General features: G+C 38.4%; 1 pseudogene across 1 annotated transcript in view; it reads left to right on the top strand.

The window, feature by feature from the left end:
• LOC308279860 (glyceraldehyde-3-phosphate dehydrogenase-like) overlaps positions 1–24,258 on the top strand; it is a 146,812-nt pseudogene that overhangs the window by 24,566 nt on the left and 97,988 nt on the right. The window contains exon 3 of the transcript in view: positions 15,495–15,547. The product of the transcript in view is annotated as a glyceraldehyde-3-phosphate dehydrogenase-like (transcript). The remainder of the gene's footprint in view (positions 1–15,494; positions 15,548–24,258) is intronic.

Here is a 24,258-nt window from a genome sequence, read left to right as displayed (position 1 = left end):
GTCTTTGGATATACAATATTTTTTTTATTTTTTAGGGAGTTTGTATACTCTTCTGTTGCCTGTGCCATTGAAATCATATCCAAGAAATCACCCCAATTTCAGTTATGTGAGGTTTTATGACCCAGATTTTCTCCTAAAAGTTTATAGTCTTAAGATTTATATTTAGGTCTTTTATCTATTTTGAGTTAATATTTGTATATGGGATTAGGTAAGGGTCCAACTTTATTATTTTCCATGTAATTATTATGTTTCAACAATATTTAGTTGAAATATTATTATTTCTACCACCAAATGTTCATGGAAACCTTGTCAAAAATAACTTGACAATATAGGGAAGAATTTAGCTCTAGGCTTGTATTTAACTCCAATGGTTTATATATCTGCCTTTAGAATAGTACTACACTGTTTCAATTATTGTAGATTTATATGGTTTTAAATCAGAAAATATATATCTTCTAGCTTTGTTCTTTTTCAAGATCGTTCTGGGTATCTAGAGTCCATATTCCATATTAGGATAAATTTTTTTTCTGAAAAATAAATATATAAATATATGATAGTCTCACCTAAAAAAAATAGAAAAAAAATATTCTCTGGTAAGAAAGAAAGTAAAAAGAAATATTAAAATGTTATCTTTAAGTCATCAAAAGCTTGGTATCAGACAAATGAAACTGTTATGTGAGATTATCATTTTTAATTTTGGATAAACTGCTATAATACTAGATGGCAACCACTAAGCCAAGCATAGGAGGGAGGGATGGGGAGAGAATGGGGTGGGGATCGAGTGGGGGCTGACTGGGCGATGTGTGCATGTATGTCTACAAAGTTTGTATCCCACTATGATGTATGAATACAGTGCACCAATAAAAAAAAATTTTTTTTAATTTTTAAAAATGTAAGTCCTATCACAGTTATATAAATTCAAGTTACCATGATACGCTCTAATCATTTAATGCCCAGCAGCCAATCATACAACCATTTGAACTGAATTTTGGAAGCACAACTCTGTAATAAAAACTGTAATCATAAAAAAGAGGAAAATTTATAGCACTGAGTGCTCACATAAGAAAAACAGAAAATCTTCAAATAACCTAATGACACACCTCAAAGCCCTTGAAAAGCAGGAACAATTGAACCCCAAAGCCAGCAGAAGACAGGAAATTATTAAAATTAGAGCAGAAATTAATGAAATAGAGAATTAAAGAAAACAATACAGAAAATCAACAAAACCAAATGCTGGTTTCTTGAAAAAATTAACAAGATAGATAAACCACTAGCCAACCTAACTAAAAAAAGAGAGAATCAACCCAAATTATGAAGATGAGGGATGAAAAAGGAGAAATTACTACTGACAGAATAGAAATCCAGAGGATTATCAGAAACTACTTTGAAAACTATACTCCAACAAAATGGAAAATCTGGAGAAAACTGACAACTTTCTAGAAAAATACAACCTTACTAAACTGAGTCAAGAAGATATAGAATACTTAAACAAACCAATGACAATCAAAGAGATTGAAACAGCAATAAATATCTTATTATCAAAGAAAAGCCCAGGACCAGATGGTTTTCCAAGTGAATTCTAAAAAACTTTTATAGAAGAGCTAACCCCAAACTCCTCAAACTATTTCACAAAATAGAAAAAACTGGGACTCTCCCAAATTCATTCTATGAAGCCAACATCACACTAATACCCAAACCAAATAAAGACAGTTCAAGGAAGGAAAACTACAGGCCTTTATCTCTGATGAACTTGGATGCAAAACTATTAAACAAAATACTAGCAACACACATTCAAAACCACATCAAGAAAGTCATACACCATGACCAGACAGGGTTCATCCCAGGGATGCAAGGCTGGTTCATCATACAAAAATCAGTCCATGTAATTCACCATATAAACAGAATCAAGGACAAAAATCACATGATCATTTCAATAGATGCTGAAAGAGCATTTGATAAAATTCAACATTCATTTATGATAAAATAAAACACTACAGAGAATTGAAATAGAAGGAATATATCTCAACATTATTAAGGCAATCTACAATAAGCCCACCGCCAACATCATATTAAATGGGGAAAATCTTCAAGAATTCCCCCTAAAAACAGGAATGAGACAAGGATGTACATTATCACCACTTCTCTTCAATATAGTACTAGAGACTCTAGCTATAACAATAAGGCAATAAAAGGAAATCAGAAGAGTACAGATAGGAAAAGAAGAACTCAAACTTTCACTATTTGCAGATGACATGATACTCTATTTAGAAAACCCAACAAACTCAACCAAAAGGCTTATAGAACTGATCGACAAATTCAGCAAAGTATCTGGATACAAGATCAATCTTAAAAAATCAGAAGCTTTCCTGTACACCAACCATAAATCCACTGAAAAAGAAATTCAGAAAACACTTCCACTCAGAATCTCCCACAAAAAAATAAAATACTTAGGAATAAACATGATCAAGGAGGTAAAAGATTTCTACAAAGAAAATTATAAAACACTGAAAAAAGAAATCAAAGAAGATCTTAGAAGATGGAAGGATTGGCAGAATAAATATCATTAAAATGGCCATCCTTCCAAAAGTGATCTACAGATTTAATGCAATGCCCATTAAACTACCAAGATCATTCCTCACAGACATAGAAAAATCAGTCCTTAAATTTATCTGGAATAACAAAAAGCCCAGAATAGCCAAGGTAGTTCTCAGCAACAAAAACCATGCAGGAGGAATAACAATACCTGACTTTAAACTATACTACAAAGCCATTGTAATAAAAACAGCATAGTACTGGTACAAAAACAGATACATAGACCAATGGAGCAGTATAGAAGACCCAGAAACAAGTCCACACACTTTTAGCCAATTGATTTTTTACAAAGGCCAAAAACATACACTGGAGAAAAGATAGCCTGTTTAACAAATGGTGTTGGCAAAACTGGTTAACCATATGCAGAAAATTGGCAATTAATCCCATTATCTCACCCTGTACAAAAGTCAATTCAAGAGGATCTAAGACTTGGAAATTAAACCAGAGACCTTGAGGCTCCTTGAAGAGGGCACAGGTCCAACACTGCAACACATAGGCTCAGATAAACACTTTCTGAACAAGAACTCAAAGGCACAACAAATTAAAAGGTGAATCAATACATGAGATTTCATGAAACTGTTCAGGAAAGGAAATTATCAAGAACCTCAATGGAGAGCCAACAGAATGGGAAAAGTTTTTGCCACCTACACCACCAATAGAGGACTAATATCTAGAATATACAGAGAACTCAAGAAACTCAACACTAAGAAAACAAAGCATCCAAAAACAAAATGGGCAAATGAACGAAATAGACACTGTACAAAAGAAGAAATTCAAATGGCCAATAAATGCATGAAAAAATGCTCAATATCACTGTCAATCAGAGAGATGCAAATCAAAACTACCCTGAGATTTAACCTAACTCCAACTACAATGGCAATCCTTCAAAACACAAACAACAGATGCTGGCAAGGATGTAGAGAAGTGGGAACTCTAAGATATTGTTGGTGGGATTGAAAATTAGTGCAACTACTTTGGAAAACAGTATGGAGAATTCTCAGAACAATGGGAACAAATCTACCATTTGATCCAGCAATATCACTTCTGTGTATCTACCCAAAAGATAGGAAACCAAACTACCAAACTAATGCATGTGTACCTATGTTCATAGCTGCACAATTCACCATAGCCAAACTATGGAACCAGCCAAGATGTCCATCAACAGATGAATGGATTACAAAACTGTGGGATATGTACACAATGGAATTTTACTCAGCCATTCAAAAAACTCAATTACATCATTTTCAGGGAAATGGATGGAACTGGAGTACATTATGCTAAGTGAGATTAGTCACAAAAAATAAGAAATCAGATGCTTTCCCTAATATGTGATAGTTAGGGAGAAATGGGTCTTAGGAGGAACTCTAGATGAAAAAGGAAATCCTATCGAGGAGCAAACAAGGCAACCTAAAGGAGGAGAAAGGGGGGGGGAGAAAAATCTCTAAAACACACAATGTACTTAAACATATCGAAGTCAACCACTAAGCCAAGCAAGGGAAAGACAGACAGAGAGGAATGGGGTGGGAATTGGGTAGGGGTTAAATCAGTGATGTGTACATGTATGTACACACAAGCTTTTTACCCCAATATAATGTATGAATATAATTTACCAATAAAAATTTTTTAAAAGAAATATTTCTTTCCAGGAAAAAGATAATTGCTGCATCTGTTCCTCCCTACCAATAAGAGAAAGGAAAACCTAATAGTCCTATTTGTATTGGGGAGGCAATACAATTATCAACCCACTTACAAGAACCACAAGGAGACTGGCAATTTTGGGTAGCTCTCAGAAAAGAGAAGGCTCTGCAAAAGGCTTCTGCTGTTTCCACAAAAGATGCTCCAATACTTGAACCATCTGACCCATCAGATCTGAGAGTACTTGTGATGGTAGCAGATAAAGGTGCCATTTTGAGCTTTTGGCAGGCCCTCATGAGTTAATTGCAGTAAAGACCCTTAGGATTCCAGAGTAAAGCTATACCATCCCCTAAGGATAATTACACACATTTTTTATGCAAACTTAACTATTCATCATGAATTTTCTGATCTATCAAACTACAAATTTGGGTGTGCATGACAGCATCCCAACACCAAATGGAAATGGTATACATAAGATCAGGCTTAATCAGGTTTTTAAGATAGAAATGAGTTATACAAAAAAAAAAAAAAACAGTTCAAATGCTCACAGGCCTTAACCTTATATTTCTCTTCTCTTTCTTTCTCTCTCTCTCTCTCTCTCTCTCTCTCTCTCTCTCTCTCTCTCTCTCTCTCTCTCTCTCTCTCTCGTCTATGGAATCTCAAGAAGTTCCTCCATGACCATTTGACCAAGAAACAAAATCAGTCTTGGATTATAGATTACTTCTTCACAATATGCAGGCACTACACAATGTGAAGAGCTGCAGTACTATAGCCTCACTCCAGAAGACCTCTGAAGGCCAAGAGAGATCCATCCAGTGGGTAGAACTAAAAGTGATCACCAGATTGCTCTTGCTCTTTTTGTTTTAGGAAAGAAAGATGCCTAGAGGTAGGTATGTATAGGGATATATAGATATAGATATAGGGGTGTGTGTGTGTGTGTGTGTGTGTGTGTGTGTAAATGGGCAGTGGCCAATGGTTTGATGAGATGGTCAGGGACTTGGAACTAACAAAATCAGAAAATTGGTGACTAGGACATTTGAGAAAGAGGTATATAGAAAGATATTTTTCAAGTGGGCACATCATATAGAGATACCTCTGACCCATGAGAATGCTCATTAAACAGTGGCCTCAGGATGAGCATGGTGGTACATGCTTATAATTCTAATAGCTCATGAGAAAGAGGCAGGAGAATTGCAAGTTCAAGGCCAGCCTGGGAAAGTTATCAAGACCTTGTCTCAAAATTAAATAAAGAGGCCGGGCATGGTGGCGCACGCTTGTAATCCCCGCGCTTGGGAGGCAGAGACAGGAGGATCACGCAGGTTCGAAGCCAGCCATGCGCGCTGGCTTAGGAGACCCTGTTTCCAAATAAAAATGTAAAAATTGGTCTGGGAGTGTAGCCCAGAGGTAGAAGGGCTTCCAGGAACCCTAGTACCACCAAAAAAAAACAAAAATTAAATAAAAAGAGCTGGGGATGTAGCTCAGTGGTTGAGCACCCCTAGGTTCAAGCCTCAGAAACACACACACACACACACACACACACACACACACAGAGTGTATGTGTGGCCTCTGAAATTTTATTAATCAAGTAGGCTGGAAGGCTAGTCTTTGGGTATTGGTCATCCTCTTCCATTCAGCCCTGTCTGAACACAGTGGGTTCATGAGGAAAGTGGTCATGACAGTGTATGGAGGTTATATGTGGTCTCAGCAATGTGGACTCCCATTCACCATAACTGACCTGGCTATAGCCATGCCTGAGCTGGGCCACACAGTAGCCAACAATGGAGATGAGCTTGGAAGCAGATACTCCCTACTCTTAAGTTTTGAGATGACTACAGCCTCAGTCAACAATTTCTCTGCAACCTCAGGCCAAATCCTGGGCTGTAGCCACATAGCTGAGACACTTCTTAAATTTTGCCTCACAGAAACCCTGATGTAGTAAATGTTTGTTGCTTGAAGATGAAATCTCAAACTAATTTGCTACGCCACAATGAATTACACCTGGTATGCATAAAACCTGGTTGAGAGCCAAGCATGGATGCATGCCTGTATTCCAAGTACTTAGGAAGCTGAGACAGGAGGATTGCAGGCTAGAGGCCAGTCTCAGCAATTTAGTAAGATCTTGTTTCAAATAAAATGGGGGTTGGGGTGTGGCTTGGAGATATTTTTGTATTGGAGGTCCAATTACAAAAATAAATATATATACATATTTATTATATATTAATATATACTAATATATAATATGCCATGATTATATTATTAAATATATTTATATGTTATAATAAATGTATAAATATTGTATAAAATATAATATATAAATGTTATATATATAAATTTTATATATCTATATATACTCCTGGTTGGGAGAATAACCTAAAAGGGATAGTGATGGGAAGTTTTCTATACTGGTACTTTTTTTTTATTCTTATACCTAAATGACAAGTAGAATCATGTTTTATGTTTATAGTTCTGAAGCTGATTTCCAAAAATCACACATTCTGTTTTAATCTATTTCCCCAGAAAGTTACATGTGTACATTAGCATTTCGGGGAAAGGGATAATTGCCCTTCATATTCTGTCCTTTTTATGTTTCACCCATGTGCTAAAATGATAGAAACCTTAAAAAGTAAAAAAAAAAAAAGAGAGCCACAGAGATTACTGCTTAGAGACATCTGGACAGCTCGATATCTCTGACCCAGTAATACCATGAAAGAATATATATATGATTGATATTAGAGTTAAAATTGAGGATTTATAAAATGATGACAAAATGGCAATAAACACAGATATCTCCACTTCTATTTTTTGCTCACCCAGATTGATTTGCCCTTCCTGTTGAATAGAACTCAACCACAACTGATTCTGATGGGAAAAAAACTCAGTTCCACAGCTCTTCTCATCAGTACTATTTTGTTGTTTTTTACACATACATGCTCCATTGCCTAATATTCAAACAGGAACCACAATTTTTTCAACAGATTTATTTCCAGGTATAAGTTGGGGTCTTCTAATTGTGTTTTGTTGTTATTCTTATTGTTCAGAGAAAGATTAATTCTGCATCCTTTAAACATAATTTTCCTCTTTGACTTTCTAATAATGAAAATAGACCCTTGGAGAAGTCAACACTATGGACAGGTTTCTTTTCTCAGCAGCTATTCTTTCTCCTCTATTTATTAAAATACAGATCTTATACCACATTAGCTCTAAAACAAGAGTTTTTATCTCAGGTCTTTAAGATTTATTTTATTTTCCATCATAAGTCTCCAATTATTCCCTAAAAATCATCTGCAAGTAACCCTTGGTCACTTTTTTCATTTATAGATGCCAAGAGATCACTTGTGTATTACCTCAATATTATCCTACAGGAATTTAAATTTAAAATGATGCACACTCTTCACAGTGGCACATTGTCATAACATACAAGGGATGTATTAGACTACCAACTGGTGTGCTTTTAGATGCAGTGGAGCCAAGTTGTGGTGAATTCAAATCAATTTGCTAGGGAATGAGACAATCTTCTTTGCCCATTTCCCTAATTAATATTTTCCACATCTAATGGAAATTCTGACCTCACCTTCTGTCTTCTTTTAAGCAACTTATCGAAGAGCAAAAAAAGCTGACCTTAAATCTTCAAGACCAGTTTCCTAAACTCTCCAAACTCTAGTCACTGTCATCTGACCATCTTCTATTCAAGGCTAGTTAGTGAAGCCTTTAGCTACGCTACCAACTAAGAAAGCCTTACCCCTGATAGTTAATATAGGAAACTCTTTCAATGGCATTGTTTCAAAGTTTGGAGCAATAACTGAGATGAAATCATAAGTCCTCTTGAAATTTAAATTATTATATTTAATATATGCAAATAAATTCTGTATTCATTTCCCAAGATTGCAATAACAAATTACCTCAAACTCTGTGGCTTAAAACAATAGAAACTTATTCTTCCACAATTCTAGAAGCTGAAAGTCTGAAACCACAGTATCCACAGGATTGTCCTTTGTAGAGGACTCTACAGGAGAATCCTTCCCCATCTCTTCCAGATTTTTGTAGCTTTCAGAATTCCTTGGCTTGTGGCTACATCACTCCAGCATCTTATTCCCTGAGTACATACATTGCCCCCTCCTCTTTTCTGTGGCTGCTATTCTTTTTGTTTTATTTGGTACATTGTCATACATCACTCATTTAGCTCAATTCCCACCCCATTTTCTTCTCCCTCCCTCCTTCTCATGTTTGGCTTAGTGCCTGACTTTGATATGTTTATGAATGTACATTATGTACATTAGGGAATTTCCTTCTTTCCCCTCCCATCCCCCTCAGTTAGGTCACATTATTTGCTCATCTATGGTTTTCTCTTTCTTCATCTAAAGTTCTTCCTATGACCCTTTATCTCCTTAGCTTCACCCTATAAGGGACAGCATCTGATTTTTTTATGTTTGTGGCTGACTAATGTCACTTAGCATAATTTCTCCAGTTCCATCTGTTTCCCCAAAAATGATGCAATTGTGTTTTTCTTTATGGCTGAATAAAATTCCATTGTGTACATATCCCATACTTTTGTAACCCATTCATCTGTTGAAGAACATCTTGGCTGGTTCTATAATTTGGCAATGCTGAATTGTTCAGCTATGAACATAGATACACATGCATTAGTTTGGTTGTTTGGTTTCCATTCTTTGGGGTAGATACCCAGAAATGACATTGCTGAATCATATGGTAGGTTCATTCCCATTCTTCTGAGGATCTTCCATACTGTTTTCCAAAGTGGATGCACTAATTTGCAATACCACCAACAATGTTTTAGAGTTCCCACTTCTTCACACCCTTCAGCAACATTTGTTGTTGTGTTTTTAATTATTGCCATTCTAATTGGACTTAGGTGATATCTCAAGGTAGTTTTGATTTGGATCTCTCTGATTGCTAAAGATGTTAAACATTTTTTCATACATATATTGGCCACTTCCTCCAGTCTAGACAGAGGAGACTCAAGTATGTGTCCTCAATTCCAATCAGTGGACCAGGAAACTGCATACAATTTATCTAGTTTTTCTTAATCTCTTGGGTAGTGGTAATCAGCTACTGATTTTTCTCATTTGGAGGTCAGACTCATGTCTTAATCAAGAATGAAGTCATCTGACCCTTTTAGAATTCAAGTTGGTTCCTTGGATAGTGATACTAATCTGGATTTAATTGAGGTTTTCCTACATTTGTTCAGACTTTGCACTAAAAGAGCACAGTATCTGCCATTTCTTCTCTCCTGAATCTTTCTCTATATCCTCTGATCCAGCCCTCCCCCAGCATGCTGACCAGTGGGACTGGGCAGAGGTTCATAACAGTGAATGCCTAAACAGGGAAATGTGTAAATGGATGGAAAGATCAATGAGAGGTAGAACCATGAATTAAATGAACAAGGAAATAACACATGAAAGGAACAGGGAAGAATATAAAAATGAATGAAATGGACTTCCGGGAATATGGCGACCGAGAAAAGCGGGGCTTCAGAGCCCCGCTAACAACCAATCTCCATTACCACAAAATCAGCACCTTTCATAGCCAGAAAACACCATCACCAGAGAAACAAAAAAATCACCAGGCTCCAGAGAGAAAGTGGACTGAGAACAGAGATCAGAGCCACAGAGGAGATACACTGGCCTCACCCCGAGGACGCGGCAGCAGCGCCATACTGCCGGTGGCAGCGGCAATTTCACCGGACAGCTACAGCAAGCCTAGGTGAGCCTCTGAGGAACAGCCAGGCGGGATTTCTCAGCGAAGGAACATCTAAAGCTCCCAGTGGCTGAGCTCAGCATACGCTGCAGGGATTCATGGTGGAAATCAAAAGCAAGAAGAAATACGCCAGCCTCACAGCCGAGGGCGTGGCAGCGGCGCCATATTGCCACCGGCAGCAGCAGCAGCGAATTCACCAAGTTCAGTATGGCTACATCTGTGTACTCAAGAACAGTGAGTCAAATTGCGGGCCACAGAGGAGAAATCCCAGTACTGTACTCCCTGGGACTTGACCTAGTTGGGGAGTGGCGGTGGCAGAGATATCACACCATAAGAGAACGTGCAACCTTGCACCCCCCACAGTCTAAAGCAGACTTATCAACTCTCTGGGTCGGAGACTCTGTGATACAACCCAGTAAAGGTGTAGTGGGGTCTGAGATACTACTGACTCGAGATCCAGAGCACCTATGTGAAGTCATAGTGACCCAAGGGAAGAACCCAGAGAAGGCACAAACATCCGAAATCATGGGAAAGAGGAATAATACTGGAGCAATGAATGCCCACAACTCCACAACATCAGAACCCAATAAAACAGAAAATCAGAGATTTCTAGAAGATCAAATCAGGAAAATAACTGTAGAAATAATAGAGGTGCTTCGAAAAGAACTCAAAGAGAGCCAAAAAGAGATAAAGGATGCAATTAATGAAGTAAAGGTCTCAATTCAAAGCACAAACAACCGATTAGACCACATGGAGAACAGAATCTCGCTCTTAGAAGATGATCATTCCAAAAATGAACGCATAGTTTCTAATCTAAGAAAAAATATCCAACAGCAGGAATCTGATATTGAAGAAATATGGGCCCATTTTAAGAGAGCTAACCTAAGAATAATTGGAATAGAGGAGGGAAAAGAAAGTGAAACCAAAGGGATCAACAATCTCTTCAAGGAAGTAATAGCAGAAAATTTTCAAAACATAGAGCAAGAGGTTGATACACAGGTCCAGGAAACTTATAGAACTCCCTTTAGACAGGATCAGAGAAGAGGATCCCCACGCCACATAATTGTCAAAATGACCAATGTGGAAACCAAGCAGAGAATCTTAAAGGCAACAAAAACAAAGGGCCAAGTGACATTCAGAGGCAAACCAATTAGAATCACCCCAGACTTCCCAAACCAAGTCATGAGAGCCAGAAGGGCTTGGAGTAACATATTACAAACTCTGAAAGAAAACAACTTCCAGCCAAAAATTTCCTACCCAGCAAATCTTTCTATCAAATTAGATGGAGAAACAAGAAGCTTCCACGACAAACAGAAACTGAAGGAATTTATGTCTTCAAAACAAACACTAGAGAAAATACTCAAAGAGATTAACTACAAAGAAGAAATAGGTAACACACACAGAACCAGAGAAATAAGATTTTCCAACCAACAGACAACTAAGATTGGTTATCTGTGGAGATTCATTATTTATGTTAGTCTTTTACCTATCTCTAAATTGTATTGTTTGCCTTTATTGTTAATTTTTAGGATTCTAGTTGGAATATTAATAGTTGGAATATTAATATACCTTCAGATAAAGCATTTGGAAATATTTTATCCCATTCTATTAGTAACTGTTAACTCTGTTTACATTGTCTTTGGATATACAATTTTTTTTATTTTTTAGGGAGTTTGTATACTCTTCTGTTGCCTGTGCCATTGAAATCATATCCAAGAAAACACTGCCAATTTCAATGTTGTGAGGTTTTATGACCCAGATTTTCTTCTAAAAGTTTATAGTCTTAAGATTTATATTTAGGTCTTTTATCTCTTTTGAGTTAATATTTGTATATGGGATTAGATAAGGGTCCAATTTTATTCTTTTCCATGTAATTATTATTTTTCAACAATATTTAGTTAAAAGATTATTATTTCCACCACCAAATGTTCGTGGAAACCTTGTCAAAAATAACTTGACAATATAGGGAAGAATTTAGCTCTAGGCTTGTATTTAACTCCAATGGTTTATATATCTGCCTTTAGAACAGTACTATACTGTTTGAATTATTGTAGCTTTATATGGTTTGAAATCAGAAAATATATATCTTCTAGCTTTGTTCTTTTTCAAGATCATTTTGGGTATCTAGAGTCCATATTCCATATTAGGATAGATTTTTTTCTGAAAAATAAATGTATAAATATATGATAGTTTCACCAAAAAAAAATAGAAAAAAAATATTCTCTGGTAAGAAAGAAAGTAAAAAGAAATATTGTAATGTTATCTTTAAGTCATCAAAAGCTTGGTATCAGACTAATGAAACTGTTATGTGAGATTATCATTTTTAATTTTAGATAAATTGCTATAATACTAGATGTCAACCACTAAGCCAAGCATGGGAGGGAGGGATGGGGAGAGAATGGGGTGGGGATCGGGTGGGGGCTGACTGGGCGATGTGTGCATGTATGTCTACAAAAGTTTGTATCCCACTATGATGTATGAATACAGTGCACCAATAAAAAATTTAAAAAAATAGAAGAAATCCAGAATGGGAAAAAAAATGAATGAAATGAACAAGGTGACATATAAGTAAATAAAATGAACATAGAGATAAATAACAAATGACTGAGGCAAACCAAGACATATAACAAATGAAATGAATATGAAGGGGAAAGTATTTGGAGGTCTCAGTGAGGCCAGAGAGATGTTTACAGGCTCAGGCTGGTACATGGACTACAGCAGAATAACAGAAGAGCTTAATTTAGAGGAATTCTGTTTCCTTAAATGTTTGTCAACCTTCATCATGTATTTGAAGAAATTATTTTGTCAGATGATTTTCTTAGGTCATCTTAAATAAAGGTAGGGTCAGCCCTCAAAAGAGCAAAGTATCCTCGTAATTTAAAGATCAGCTATTTCCTAAGGAAAGATGGATATGTTAAAGTGTTCTACAGACATTCTGTTTGACCATATTGATTTTACATGAGGGGATGGATTTCTAACAACAGTAGAAAAACTGACCCCAAGATTCTCAGAATCGATCACAACAAATCTTAATAGTGGACCATTCCAGGAAATACTCTGATCTAATAAAGATTTGTTTCAAATGCAGACTCAATTGTCTGAAATTTATACCTACCCAATGCACTGTGCCTCCTGTGAGTCTATGTCACTGGTAATTTTCTCGAATTGGATAAGCTTTATTATTAACAGAGCTAAATTCAAAGAGGAAGCAAAACAGGTGTAGGATATGTCTCTCCTGTCACACTTCACAGACATTGATACAAGTCGCACAGATGCCTACACATAATTACAAAATGGGATTTTCACACAGCATTCAAAGGCTGACAATCCAGTTTGTGGAATAAATTATCCTTTTTCAATACTTCTTTTCATTTAAGTGTTTGTAATCATTTTCAAAATATTAGACTGGCAAGAATTGGAAATAAAATAGAGCCAAACTAGTGAATTAAAAATTTAGAATCATCCCAGCACAGCAATGCACACCTGTGATTCAAGCTACTCAGAAGACTGATACAGGATGAGCACAAATTCAAGACTGGCCTGGGCAATTTAGCAAGATCCTGTCTCAAAAAATACTTTTTAGCCAGACATGGTGGCACACGATTGTAATCCCCGCACTTTGGAGGCTGAGACAGGAGGGTCACACAGATTCAAAGCCAGCCTCAGCTACTTAGTGAGGCTCTCAGAAACTTAGTGAGACCCTGTTTCCAAATTAACTATAAAATAGGTCCGGGGGTATAGCCCAGAGGTAAAAAGCCTCTGAATTCTACCCCCAGTACCACTAAAAAAATACTCTTTATAAGCCTGGGGAGATAGCCCAGTCAAGAATATCCCTGGTTCAATCCTCAGTATAATAAAAAATAATAGTTTCTCAGAGAAGACATCTGGTAAGTATTGAAGTAATTGACTGAGATGACAGTTTTGAATTGTGTGGGTTTCAACTATCTATATTTCCCCCAGGCCAGGTAATATGATTATATTATAATAATTTATGCTATTTGCATAATCATACTTTGAATCTATGGACATTCTACCTCTAAGCTACATTCTCAGCCCTATTTTGAAACAATGTCTCGCTAAGTTTCTGAGAATCTGACTAAATTGCTGAGGCTAACCTTGAAACTTTGATTTTCATGTGTCAGCCTCACAAATTCTGAGATTGCACCACACCCAATTCCAGATCATCCATGAGTAAGTATTTGTACACACATTCTTCTCTATTTAAGGTACAGCTGAAGTAATAGTGCATGACTTAGGTTTATGAAAAGACAGAATTATGCTAGTCTCACACCAAAACCAAGAGGGGTAGATTTGGATACATACATTGTAATTCCTATGACCTACAGATAGTATGGAAACCATAGCCAAAATATACCTCCTTCCCTTATCTACAGAAGTGCCCCCAAAAGTTTTATCAAGTGACTTTCCCAGGCACCTGGGAAACCCTGAGAAATACCACTCAAGGTGGCTCAGCACCACCCTACTCCTCTGGGTAGGATTGCACATCCTTCTGATGCAAACTTAACAGATTTCATATTTCCTATTTCCTTCTTTGGCATTATTCAGGCAATTGGGTCTGAAGATGAACTTTAAATTATCATCTGATTACTGTTATTTTTCTGGGTATCTATGCTGGTTGCCAGGCATTGCTTCACTCTTGTTACTACAGGCCCTCTGAGGCTCTGGATCAGTGATTTGGACCTGACTCACTCAACAGGCAGACAGGATAAAATAATGATCATCAGAGCTGACTTTTACTTAACATTTACCTAGAAATTACCATTTATGAGGCACAATGCCACATTCTTTGCGGCTTATTAATAATATATGTTGGTCATGATAAAGTACAAGCAGGAAGTGGTTCTTTATTCTCATTACTGGCCCACTACGTCAAAGCCTCCTGTTTCTCCACTCCCACCCCTGTCCCAGAGGACACCTCAGGTAGCTTTCACCACTTTCATGCACTCTAAGACTCACTCTCAGGGATTAAAATGCCCAGTACATGCCAGGCATTATGGTATATCTCAGTACTTGGGAGGTTGAGATAGGAGGATTGCAGGTTTGTGGCCAAATCAGCAACTTAATGAGGCCCACTTCAACTAGCAAGACCCTGCTTCAAAATAAGAAAAAAAAATAAGGCTGTGGTTTAACCCAGAGGTTGAATGCCCCTGGGTTCAATCCCCAGTACCAGCATAAAAAAGTCCAGTAGAGTTACATGGCCATTCCCTGGCCAACTTCTTTCAATGTCTCTCTAGGTCCTGTCCTTAGAAGTTCAACCTCTGGCCTCTAATTTCTTTTTTTTTTTTTTTGAAGATTTAAAGAAGTTTATTAAAAAGATAGAAATACAGAAAATAGAAATACAGAAAATAGTTACAGCCCCATGCCAAAATGGCATGAGGGGGGAAGGTGGCCCAGGCCAACTCACCACTCCTCCCTGGCCTCTCTCCCCCCTGGCCTCTAATTTCTGACATCCACCCTCCTTTCAGGAGGCCTTTGCAGTAGGATCTCCTCAAGATGGCAGAGCTCTGTTAGGTGGCTGTGGTCCTCTGCAGGCTTTCTCCACCTGTTGCAGATACTCCCCCACCTTCAGAACTCTCCAGGAAAGGTACAAGGCCATCTCAAAGCCCACTCCTGGGAATGCAGAAGATTCCTAACACCCTCCTCTCTGCTCCATCCCAATGGCCAGAACTAAGAGACCCAATGCCCAGTCCCTTCCATAGATGCCAATCTCTAGGGAAATTGCTGGGGTGAGAAAGACCTTAGGAACACCTTGTAAAAAACAAAAGTCAGTTCTCTATTCATATAGGTTCTTTCCAATATAACTCTTTCAAACTTAGTTTTGTCGATAAGGATAACTGACATTCCATTGACATTCTATGATTATCTATCACACATGTAAAAGTCAGGTATTTCCTTCCTGTCTTGTTCAAAGTCCAGCTTCCTAACATGTAGAAGACAAGCATGTGACTCTGGAAAGCTCTAAGTAGCTCCTAAGAACCAGTTCTCAGTATTAGTGATTCATCCTCCACCACCCTGCCTGGCTACCCATGAGCAACTTTTTATAGCACTAATGGCTTACACATGGACATTCCAACTGTCTACTCAACAGGATGGATGCAAAGGAATCTTCTACTTCTCCAGGCTGTCAAAAGAGGCTGGGCTTATGTGACTTTCTTCACTAAAGAGTTGGGAAAATTTTCAAAAATGAATAACAACAAGGACAAGGAAAGGTTACATTTTAATTATCTATAGAGGCCAGAGAAAAAGTCTCCAAGGAAATCAATCCTTCTCAAGGAAATCATCCATGAATATAGATTATAGCCAAGATTATGGCCTGGCTGCCCTGCCTCAAGGTTCCTGCTTCTTTCTCACCCCCAATCACCTCTTTATAAATGTTTTTCCAAGTTTTCAACCAAGCATTCCATCTGCCTCTCAGTAATACCACCTTACCCCCCAGGGAGAAGTCTCCTCTCTTGGAATTTAGCTAATATCTGTGTTTTTGTTTAGCATGTTTTATTATAAAATATTTCAAACAATGAGAAAACTATGACAATTCATATACTACATACCAATGCCCTCTCCCTCAACACTTTGCTATCTTTGCTTGAGATTATTTTACTAAAAATGTAATAGTATTTTATAAAGGTAGTTGAATCTCATAATCCCACCACCTTCAACCCTGTTCCCTTTACAAATCCTGCCTTACCCTTTCACCTCCAATTAGAAGAAACCATGCCATAGGATGCTGTGTTTTGCCTCACATACTTTTTCTCAAGACTAAATGGTTTAGGCTGCAGGGGCCTTTCTGACCTCCCAGAAAGCAGCAGTGTTTCTAAGTGGCTCAAAATATTCCTGGGCAGGAGAATATGCCATTATGTAAGGCAGATATAACACCTTCCCATTTGGGTTTCCTTTACAAAAGTCCATTTATTAATTCATTTATTTGTCCATTAGTGTATGTGTCAAGCACTGTTCTAAAGTCTGGGAACACAGCAAAGATCAAGACTAAGGAAGCCCCTGCCAGGAGAAGACTGCATTTTAGTGAGGGGAGAGACAACAACATATACAAAGAGATCAGATCATGAAGTGATCCAAATAAAGAGAAGAAAAGCAGGATAGTGGGATAGAGGATGGTGGGAAGGAAGAGGGCTGGTTTAGGCAGTGGGGTGGGCAAATCACCCCCTGAGGATCTGACAATAGATGTAAGATTTAGAGGATGAGAAGGAGCCAGCCTGGGGAAGGCCTGGGAAAGAAATGTCCGAGGCAGAGGCACCACAATGTCAAGGTTCAGTAAACTTTGAACTCATGCCGTGAATTACCAGGAAATGGGGGACTTCCATTGCTGTGCCATGGTCATGGTGCAAATGAGAAGTGGTGACCATGAAAGCCCTAGGTCTAGAAGCTGCACAGTGGCAAAACATTCAAGGAAATGGGAGTGATACAGGTCACCTCAGAAAAGGACCCCCCCTTGCCGGGCGTGGTGGCGCACGCTTGTAATCCCTGCGCTTGGGAGGCGGAGACAGGAGGATCGCGCAGGTTCGAAGCCGGCCGTGCTGGCGTAAGAGACCCTGTTTCAAAAATATAAAATAGGTCTGGGAGTAGCCCGGAGGTAGAAGGGCTTCCAGGAACCCCAGTACCACCAAAAAAAAAAAAAAGAAAGAAAGAAAGAAAAGGACCCCCTGCTTCCACTCAAGGGAAGGGTGCAAAGAGGGCACACACGGTCACACGGTAAGTGAGAAACCAGTGACCATATGCAGAGATCATACTCACTGTGACATAGCATGGCTCTGAATGGCCCATGTGGCATCCCAGGGTGGACATCCCCATGAGAAAGAAAAAGGGACACAGGAACGCTCTGAAAGAAAACAAGGGTAATTAAGAATACATATATAATATATATTCCAAGCTGGTTATATTTTACTTCTAACTGAAAAAATAGTGTCCCCTTACTGAAGATAAAACCCTCCTGGAGTCACATTCTTAGTAAGGAGACAGTAGTACAGAAATCAACATTTTCTCATGGTCCAGCTTGTTCCTTATTAAGTAAATAATTTCAGGATAAGCCTGAGGCCTCTGGGTAAAGAAGACATTTCTGGTTCTACTTAACTCACTTTTAGGTTGCTTCTGGCAGGAATATGGAAAGTATATGCATGTGTGTGTGTATGTGTGTGTGCATGTGTGTGTATGCATGTGTGTGTGTATGTGACACAAAGAGAGAGAGATGAGAGGGAGGGAGAAGAAAGGGTTCTTGGTTTTTACTCTTGTAAATAATCAGAAATCACGCTCTTTCTGAAAACTCTAGAAAAACACCTGAACCACGGGTTTAAGCACCATTTTCTGAATCTTGGCTAAATCCTTTAGACATTATAGTGGAAAATTCTCAGAATGCTGCTAGGTGAGTAATATTAATACCGTTTTTTAGAAAATAAACTGGGCTGTCCTTTCATGGAGGACCAGATGCTGAGCCTGCCAGTTTGTATGATTATCTTGCCTTTCATGCAATGACACCAAAACCCTGAGTAATAATTATTTCTGTGAATCAGGAAAGCACAGAGAGGCCCAAAGAAGGAAGGCAACCAGCTTCTTCTTTGGAAGGAGACAGCTGGCTTGACTCCACTAGCTGAATGGACATATAATTTACGTATATCACATACATCACTCTGAGCCTCACTGTCCTTCACTATAAAGTGGCCTAGGACCCCAATCCCTCAACGGCAGAACTTCCCAAACTTTAGTACAGACACACATCATACAAGATCTTGTTCTAATGCAGAATCTGACTCAAGAAGTCTGGGAGGAGCCCTAGACTTTGCATTTTCTTTTTTTTTTTTTTTTCTTTTCTTGCAGTACTAAACATTGAACCCAGGGGGCATTCTACATCTGAACTATACCCTAAGCCCTATGTTTTATTCTTTATTTTGAAACAGGGTCTCAATGAGTTGCAAAGGGCCTCACTAAGTAGCTGAGGCTGTCCTTGAACTGCAGTCCTCTGGTCTCAGCCTCCCAAATGCTGGGGTTACAAGCGTGTGCCAGCACACCTGGCTAATTCTGCATTTCTAATAAACCCTCGGGTGATGTTCATGCTGCTGGTCTGTAGATTACATTGTAAAGAACAGAGATCCTCTAGGGTTTTAAGACTTAAATGAGCTGAGACAGGAGGATTGCAGGTGTCAGTCAATATTCTCATTGCAATAATCCAAAACGACTGATTACACAACTTAGAGAAAGGAAAACTTATTTGCTCAGTTTCTTGGAGATCCTGGGTTCAGTCCATGTAAGGCCAGGTTCTGAAGCTTAGGGTATAAGCAGGAAGCAGAGAGAGAGAGAGAGTGCACAGCTCCACTCTCACTTCATGAAGGTCAGAAGCAGAGAGAACAAGCAAACAAGATTCAAAGACAAAAGCACAGTCCCCGAGGCCACATCCCCAGGGCCCATCTTCTCCAACCACATCCACCAGCATAGGTTTCCACCCAGATAAATCCATTACATTACAATGTAATTAAATTACATTAATCACATTAAATTACATTACAATGTAATTAAATGCATTGTAATCAAATATATTACAATGTAATTAAATTCAATGTAATTAAATACATTACAATGGTTTTCTCTACTGAAGACATTTACAAGCCTCATGACTTAACTATATTGATCCTGAGATCTTCAGGGAACATTCTATACCTGACATAACAGCAGGTTCAAGGCTAGCCTCAACAACTTAGCAAGACCCTCAGCAACTTAGTGAGACTCTCAACAACTTAGTGAGACCCTGTCTCAATAAAAAGGGCTGAGGGTATAGCTCAGATGCCCCTGGATTCAGTCCCCAGTACCAAAAAAGAAGCACATATTAAATACTCAATAATTACTAGGGGATCTTGTGATAGTTAATAGTCAACTCTATATTATCAAGTGGCTCAAAGTTAGAAGCTGGATATCCTGTAGAATCTCACTGATAAGTCTTGGGAAGTTCTCAAAATGAGTGGTAATGGGGAAAACAGAATGGCATAACCAGAAGAGGACAAGATCTGAATTTGAGTCCTGTTGTTACATCTGGGGCTCATCTTGAAATCTCTGTAAGATCTTTTCAAATAATAACTGTTATTCTTAGAAGATGGAATTGCTGTGAGAATCCAGTGTAACAGTATATGAGAAAGTTCTCTACACAACACCAGAGTGTTGTGTGCATGGAAGTGAAGTAACTTCTGCATAAATAGCCATATTGTCCAGCCAGTCTCCCTCAGCAGCCTCCTCCTACCATGGCTGAGAACTGCAGGCAGCCACTTATGTTCCAAGATACAAAGGGAAGTAGGCAAGACCTTGGGCATCTGGTGGAAAAAAATAGGTCCAGGCCATGTTCAAACCAGCCTCTACATAGGTCATAGGAGAGAACAGAGTATTAGGAGAGGAAATTGTAGAACAAAGATTAGCACCCTGGCCAGGTGACCATCTTACCTGCTACACTCTGCTGCCTCATGGAATACTGGAGTGATCAGTCATGCTGAAGGCAGCAGATGCTGGAAGCCCTGAGCAGATGGCCCAGACCTCTGTCCTTATTCCTGAGGGTTAAGACTTTGAGAATCAAGTACAAGTTGGGGCCCAGGAAAGGTAATACAAGATTTGAACTTGATCCCCATTTAGGTCCCAGGCTAGAGAGGAAAAGAGAGCCCTCTCAACTTCTACCTTCCCTATACAGGAACCTACATGCAATCTATGTCAACACCCTAGGTAGTAATAACACATGCATTGGCACCTTCAGGGTGGCTCTGTGGTCTTCCCAGAACCCTCAGGCATCAGGAGTACTGTCTGGTGACTGAATTTTTCAAGGTTTATGGGATAGTTTCCAGCATTATCATGGAAAGGTCTCACTATTACACATGGTAGGCAGCTCAGAAGAAAAGACAACCTGTGTTTAAAAAACAAATGGTTTACAGTTTTCTAAAAGCAAAGTTTCTACCTCCAAATGAATGGACATCTGGTGACATTTTATGATATTTGGTAAAGCAGCAAAATATCTACCCACATGAGCATAGGAATCAACATTAAAGTTGAAAATGTGAAATTGAGTTCAGACCTCAGCCTTTATTGTTAATTAATTAAAGAAAAACATAATGGCTAGTAAAACCTGGCATTGCCTAGTGATGTGAAAGGATTTGAAGGCCAGCAGCCCTTATGATTCAGACTGTAGGAGTTCAAATCCTAACTCAATTGTTTCATAGCTAACCATTCTGAGTCTTAGTTACCTTATCTTCAGAAATTGAAGCTGATAGTAGAATCTAGCTTATAGGGTTGTAGTTAGGATCATGTGAGTTCATATGTGTAAAGAGCTTAAAATAATAAATAGTCACAGTAAACATCAAAAAAGAAAATTATTACACAACTTAACTAAATCAATTGGCCTCTGGTAGGAGAGGGGCAGATTTCCTTATCTGGGACATTACAATGCATATGCTAATAGTGAAAAGAAGCAATGTATGTGTGGTGTGTTCTGATGAAAAGACCTAATCACCTGGGGAATGATGCAATGTTTTTATTACACAGAGGATTTTTATTTTGTAACATACTTCAGCTTGATGAACTAAAGGGTGGGAACTTCAGTGTACATGATCTTAGGAATGAATAAATTTCCAATGTTTTCTACAGAATCACAGCCTGTTCTGACATGCATAGAGGTTACTGGGACAAGGAATTACTTAATACAAATTCAAAACAAATATGAACTTGAAGCTAACCCGCTGCTTGGAAAAGGAAAGAATCTATGACAAAGCAAGTCCCTAACAAACACATTGCCTATATTTTCAACAAATTCTTTTTGTCCTTTACATAATTCTAATTCCTTAAAAATCATCAAATAAACTGGGCATGTTGGCACATGCTTGTAATCCCAGCATTCAGGAGGCTGATACCAGAAGATTGCAGTTCATGGAAAGCCTCAGCTACTTAGTGAGGCCCTCCACAACTTAGTGAGACCCTGTTTCAAAATAAAGAATAAAAAATAGGGAATGGGGTGTAACTTGGAGGTCAAATGCCCCTAGGTTCCATCCCCAGACCTGCAAAAAAAATCATCAAATAATAGTGTGAGATGCCTGTTGAGCTGAGATTCTAGGTCCACTTGAACCCTTGTGGCCACCAATTTACAAAGAGAGTGCTCCTGAGTAGGATGAGAGTCCTATGATGAGTGTCCTTGACATGAAAGTTGACATTGCTGACCCTCATGAGCAGGAAGTTTATTCTTCCTATGGTGGTAATGGGCTTATATCTTATATCACTTCTTTCATGCTGAGGAGAACCCACAAGTGATTGCATGATATATATCTACCAAAATACCAAAAGGCACTGGACTGTAGAGGTTATGGGTGTAAGTGGTAGACACCCCAATTTACCACCTAAGAGCTTGGAAAAGTGAGATATGTCTGTGACTCCATTCTTATCTAAAATTAAGAAATTATAGTACCTGTTTGTATTAGTTAACTGTTGCCATGTAACTATTTATTCCCAAAACTTAGCAACATAAGCCGACAGTTTCTGAGTTAGAAATTGGCAGAACCTTTGCTGGGTGGTCCTGCCTCAGGGTCCCTCAGGAGGCAGTCATCTGGGGTGGGCAGATATGCTTCCAAACTCTCTCAGGTGACATGGAAAAGCTTCAGTTCCCTGCTAGTATGGGATGGAGACCTCGGTTTCTTGCCAAGAAGGTAGCTGCAGTCTTCCATAGCCTAATATCAGGAGAGACTTACTGTCCTTTCTGCCATCTGCTATTGGTCACACAAATCAACCCTGATACGATGCCAGAGGTGGCTGCACAATGATATGTGCACATAAGCAAATGGAAATTTCCAAAGCCACCTTGGAGACTGGCTACCACACTACCTGATATGGTTAATGGGAGAATTATTAAATTAATACATGTAAAGGTCTTCATAGGATCAACTACATTATAAGCACCCAGTAAAATATTAGCTATTATCATTTTGTGTGATTGATACTGTTAGTATTAAGAGATAAAGTGGTATCTAGGAAACAAAAACAATAGCCAAATTATCTAGAAATTCATCTCCTGACCTTATTAGTAGCTTGCTTTCTCCAAATAGTCTACATATACAATTTCCTCTACAACTTGCTTGATTCTTGCTTTGCTTTTTAAAAGATGCTTACAAAGATAGGAGCCTAGCACACTGTCCTTAAAAAGAAGTTTCCCCCTTTCCCCACCATTTGGGAAGTTTAGAGGAAGAAATAACAGTATCAAAAACAACCCTTTAAGAGTTTTCATTCCCTCACATAACAAATATGAATAATGACAGTAATGAGGTGGGCTAAGGGGTTCAGCTGTGCTGTCCAGTGCTCAGAGCTCCATCTCTCCCCTCTACCACTTGTGGTACACGGGTAATATGTTCCTTCATGGCTGTAAAGTACCTACCATAGATGTAATCACAATCACATGGTCCTGAAGTCTGTCTAGTGTTCCTAATCCCACAAAAGACTGAGATCCATATTATGGGGAAAATACATGTGTTGAATAAGCTTCATCCAAACAAGAGTTATCATTCTGTGAACCATGCGTTCAATATTAGTGAGTCAATAATATATGTTAAATAAGATGTCTTTACACAAAAATATATATAAAACATGGGTATGTACTTTTTATAATTTGTATTTGTAATATCCCCCAAAAACATAGTCCCAAAGCAGCAAGGTCAGAGGTAGTGCTTTTAAGTAATAACTAGATCATGAAGGCTCTGACTCCACCACTGGGTTAATCCCTAGGTCACTGGAGCATGCCCTGACGTATCCTCTTCCCAGCCCTTCTTCCTCTTTCTGTTCCTGACTGCCCTAAGCTGAGCCACTTTCCTCCACCATGACCTTCTGCCGTGTGTTTCTGCCTTTGAGCCTGCTGACAATGGACTTACTCTCAGAAACCATGAGCCAAAATAAATCCTCCTCTAAGTTGTTCTTTTTAGGTGTTTAAATCACCCCAAGATAGAAGCTGATCAGTTGATAAAAATGTTGAGAACAAAGGCTCCCAGGAACATAATCATGCTTTTCCCTCTATTTACTAATTCAGTATTTATAGAGACTTTAGAAAGCATGACTACTGCAAATAATATGCCTCAAAAGCATTATGAATATGTTATAATTTAAATTGAATTTGTATAAATACAAATAACTAGGTACAATTGCTATATGTTCCTCCTTAAAAGCACTGAAATGCATGCCTCATTCCTGGACCTTTCCTGATAATGGAAGCCTCTCTAGTCACAGAGAGGCCTCTAACTCTCAAACATGTAGGGCATCTGAACAGTATGGTTACAAAAGTTTGGC

This window comes from Muscardinus avellanarius (genome assembly GCF_963383645.1).
Source record: "Muscardinus avellanarius genome assembly, chromosome: 2".
NCBI classification, from domain to species: domain Eukaryota; kingdom Metazoa; phylum Chordata; class Mammalia; order Rodentia; family Gliridae; genus Muscardinus; species Muscardinus avellanarius.
Note: the sequence above shows the minus strand (reverse complement) of the source record. Positions and strands in the feature narration are given on the sequence as shown.